Source organism: Montipora foliosa, chromosome 5 (assembly GCF_036669935.1).
Source record: "Montipora foliosa isolate CH-2021 chromosome 5, ASM3666993v2, whole genome shotgun sequence".
Classification (NCBI taxonomy): domain Eukaryota; kingdom Metazoa; phylum Cnidaria; class Anthozoa; order Scleractinia; family Acroporidae; genus Montipora; species Montipora foliosa.
In genome coordinates, this window is record NC_090873.1 from 22,348,256 (window position 1) to 22,353,255 (window position 5,000).

Here is a 5,000-nt window from a genome sequence, read left to right on the forward strand (position 1 = left end):
AGCCAGGCTTTTCTTCAGTTAAAATAATACCTTCACCATTTGTGTGATATTGCGGTATTTAGAGATTTGGAAACAGTGTTTACTTTTTACAGTGAATTGTCACAAGTGACCCTGCAGAATCTGCAAGATGTCTTCATGATCTCTGAAATTTGATTGTAATCTCGGAAGTCTTTCACAAAATCTTGCTTCGAATTGCAGTGTTTTCTGAAAATTAATGCGCTATGTGTCGTTTTTACTTTTAAAATGATTTTTTTTAAAGAAATGGAATTACAAAGTGTAGTCTGTCTTAAAATGAAGAGAACGCCCAGGAGAATTCAGAATCTTAACATTCAAACTTGAATTCTCGTTTAAGTATTTCAAAATATTCCTGTTACCGAGTTTATGAGATCGACTGTGAATTTGGAAAGTGGTTTTGCTTGGTTATAAGCATCCTTTTTATCTGGACGGTCACATATAGAACAAGTATCGATCACAGAAGATGTCAAAATGTGGTAAGAACATCAGTGACACGCGCAGCTATTGCCTCGTGTGCCACTTTTTTGTTCTTACCTCATTTTGATGTCATCTGTGATCTATTACTGAACAGACGCACAGCAACATGAAATCTATTTTGTTAAGTAGACACCACTGCATGGGTCATGCTTGCAGCAATTTCTCACGCAATGTAATAGCCAATCAGAAACGCCCATTTTGGGAAATAAACCAATCATATTGTCAGAAAGTTAGATAATTAATGCGTGTTCTTTCTTTGCATCATGATTTTGGTCGTGCTCTGAAATAAACACTTTCTTCTATCCTGTGCAAGGGAATAATATTGCAATACTGTACCTCGGAATTAAAATCAAAGGAGAACGGTGAAGAAGTCATGGCAACAACATTGCTTATAAAATGGGAGTTCTCTTGCCATCAATTCCTTTCTGATCCTAGGAAATACAAATGTAATGACTGAACTCGTGTTTGATTTTTATCTTAAAAGAATGCATTATCATTGGCAGGCTACACCAGGTCATTTTCAAATAATTTATCTGAAAGGTCCCCAGCTATGTAAGCAGCTGCAAATGCCTCACTTTGCGATAAGTTAAAACAAGGATGTATTGTTTCCAAAATGGTTCAACTTTTCACAAAATCTGGAACGGATCATGAAACATGCTGTATTAATTTTAGTTGCATTTTATAGATGCAAAAGAGCCGGTTGAAAATAATCGCCAACTTGTGTTTTTGGCTCTTTTAAACTTTTTACAAGGTTGCTGAAAGCCTATAAAGTACCTGGAGGATAGCCATTTAGCTAGGAAAGAATTTGAATTTGTGTTTGGTTCTTATCATAAAGGAATGCTTCACTGTTCTACTTTCACGGTCTGCCTTTACTCATGTTCAAAAGTAACCAACTGGACCTCAGAGGGTTGGGTCAAGGGAAAAGTGACGTCATTCACTCAATAGCTCAAAATTTCAGTATGTAAAGGCAGTTGATTACATATACAAAACACGAATTTAAAAATCTGACAGCCTGAAACTCCCATGCTACATATTAATTCAGTTGCGTACAAACGCATTGCATTCTTAAACTAGTGAGCCTGGGCCCAGTTGTTCGAAAGCCGATTAACTTAATCCTGGATTAGCGTAAACTTTTGTTTTATGTTTTCAATTTTTTGGTGAAAGTTTCTGCTCCTTATTTCTGTTTTTCGAAATTAATGTATTCTAATGTAAAGTTTTGCCCAATATCAGCGTTGAAAAGCATTTGGGAGTAGAGAAATAAACTCCTTGGTTAATTTTTAACCTGGAATTAGCGTTAATCGGCTTTCAAACAACTGGGCCCTGGTGTCATTTTCTCCTCGTTCCAGCTCTCACAAGATTTTTAAGTTACTAATGGTGGACCATTAAATAGGAAAATTCCAGTTAAAATAAACAAGTGTCTTCTTCAAATTAAGGCTTAAAACTTGGGTCACTTAGTGTTTAGTTAACCGTAGTTTTGAAATCCAAAGGGAAAAAAGGTTTGATTTTTTAATTGTACCAATTGCATTGTTGAGTTAAATGAGCACGCAGGAGTTTTTAAGAACACGAGAGAAGTGCTTCTTGCACTTGTCGAGTCTTCTTAAGAAAATAATTAATTCCCAAGTTTTTACAAAAAATGCCCTCTTCCCATGAGAGACATAGAGCGAATTCAATTTACTGGGAGAGGGTGTGATTTTACTGTTGAAAGGTATTTGTAACAATCACGTTCCCCTAATGTTGACAAACTGGGGGATTAGCATGTCGCGTAAACCTTCTTGTCACCCATCCTGGAGATTATGGCATGAAAGAAATCTGTTCGCCAGGCAAGGCAGTTGTCATTTGCATAGAGCTGAGAGCTCAAAAAATTTGAGTTTGGCAAGCAATGCAGTTTTGATTTGAGTAGAGCTGACAGTGCAAAAATTTTCAATTTATACAGTGATGCGTCATGACTGACATAGAGTTGACAGCACAAAAAGCTTGAGTTTGCCCAGCAAGGGAGGTTTGATTGGTGCAGAGTTGACAGCATAAAGATTGTAAATTTACCCAGTAACGCAGCTTTGATTGGTGCAGAAGTTGTGACCTCTTGCGCGAAAACGTTCCTTATGAAAGTCGTTTGAACAGCTGGACGCGCAGCAAGCTCACGGGTGACTCACGGGTTGTGAAATTGTTCTCATGCCTGAAATGAACGATCAAACGAATGACTGCAGAATTTTTTTGACGGGTGAGCTCACAAGCTGAATGGGCCAAAGAAATCTTTAAATGAGTGAGCTTCACTACTGAACGGCCGAAAGTTTTTTTTTTTTTTTTAAACAGAGAGAGTTGAATGGCTTAAGAATGAACGACTGATTTCGTGAACAAGGCTCTTATCAACTAGACTTAAATAATTTTTAATTGCTCACCTTAGTTTGAATTTCATCAAACTAAAATGAAGCAAATGATTTCGTGATCAACAGCTAAAATAAAAAGGAATTTACTTGGAACAACAGAATTATTTGGAGCAACCCGATCAGTAATGAGGTCACGCATGCGCGACTCTTGTTACAAAGAGGAAACTTTACATTTTCCGATTTCAAAAATAAAATAATCCATAATTGATGTTTAGTTGAAAATTTTCAGACGAGGGATTTTCTACTTTTCAGTCATCTGCCAACACCATAATTAATAGAAATTATAGAAACCAAGTCAACTGAATAGAGAATGTGCAAAACCATTTGTTTTTGCGGAAGAATTTGGTGTGTGAGTAGCGTGTCTGGAGTCTGTTAAATGAAATAAGACTAAATCGTTCTTGTAGTGTGTTATTTCCCTCAACGTTGTGCCAGTTTCGTACTTAAGATACAAGATTCACTAACAGGTCAAAGATTTTCCCAGAACCACGATGGGTATTTATGGCAGGTAAGCGCGTCTGCTGACTTTTGAAATTTTTATACCAAGTGGTGCACCATGACATTTAGAAAATTGCAACACATCCAGCTTGAACAAGCTCTTCTGAACTTTAAAACAAAATCTTATTGGCCTTAGCTACCCCTTATTCATTGTAAATAAAATTTCACAAAACATTTGTTGTTGAAAGAATAAGACAACAACAACAGTTCTGATCAACGTGTCGCAAATAGTCACATTACTTTGAAGCTACGCACATCTGCGAGAATAATCATTATTATCGCGGTGCTCCAGCAGCCTCTTCTGTCCTTGCAGCATTAACATTCCCATTATTGCTAAAAGTGTTGTTTAAGATTTTAGCTTTACAACAGTGTTTTGCAAACTTTGTAACGCGGTGGCCGGTGAAAGTGCAAGACTTGATCGTCTCCTATTGCTCGAATTGTTCAAATGACAAACAATGGTTGGAAGCGAAAACTTAAAAGTCATTTGAAATGCGAGCAATATTTTTGCTCTCTCTCGTGAATAATCAGGGCCGTTTTCACAGGTACCTGTTATTTTCGAACAACTGCTTGAGGAAAGTGAACGACTTCCAATTTCGTTCTCACGAGTCACTATTGCTTAAGAACAACTCCTTTACTCATGAGAACGACTTCCCTTTCCGTTCTCACATAGACTTCATTGCTACCTCACAGCCTCACACCTAAGAAGGACTAGTCATTAGGAACGTTTTCTCGTAAGAGGTCACAATTATTTGTACCATTTTGTCTGTTTTAGTAAATTTTGGGTGATCAGAGAAGTCTATATTTTAGATACCATTGTCATTTTTGATACTGTTGTAGCTCATTTTAAGGGCAGTGCCTACTAATTCAGAGGTATTTTTGCCCCGGTTTCTGATTATGCAGGAAATGTAGATCTTAAAAAGAAAATTGGGCGTAACCACGCATTTTTCAAAAATGATTGATGAATAATATTTGTAAAAAGCCTTAAAATACAAAACAATGTATTGCGTTCTTTCTCAAATTGAAGCTTAATTGTCTCTCAAAAATAAATGGTTATCCCCAGTTTTCTTTTTGGATACCAAGGGTACTTGCTGAGATCTACTTTCTGTGCATAGTTTTAAACCACGCAAAAATTTCACTATTGGTAAGCCTCACTGATACGAAACCCGAGTATCTCGAGATGCGCAGAACGTATGCGCAATAAGAATGGTAGGCACCATCCTTAAGTCCTTTTAGATACTGTTGTTGCTCATTTTAGGTAATTTTAGGTACCGTTGTAGAAAATTTGAGGTCATTTCAGATCACTTTAGATCATTTTAGGTACTTTATGTCTAGAAATGACCCTAATTAGATGCACGCCCAATTTTGACATCCATTACTAAGTGTCCTGTTAAGTCTAAGCATTTGCTATCTATTTTCAACGATAAAGTAAGTGGGAGGGGGAGGGTTATTATTTGGTGAGGGTAAATGCAGCTGGTTGTCTTTACTTGACGAGCAACCAATTTCTTGGAGGGCAGTTTGTAAGTCCTCAAGAGGCTTCGTTTCTTCGTTGGGGGGTCTGTAGAAGACTCCAAAAGTAATAACACGTTTATCAGAGAATAAAATATCGATAAAAATAAATTCATATATTCC

The 5,000-nt window shown here is 36.9% G+C and overlaps 1 protein-coding gene across 1 annotated transcript in view; it reads left to right on the top strand.

Moving 5' to 3' along the window:
* The window catches only part of LOC138003754 (uncharacterized), a 38,385-nt gene that overhangs the window by 5,228 nt on the left and 28,157 nt on the right, over nt 1-5,000 (top strand). The window lies entirely within an intron of this gene.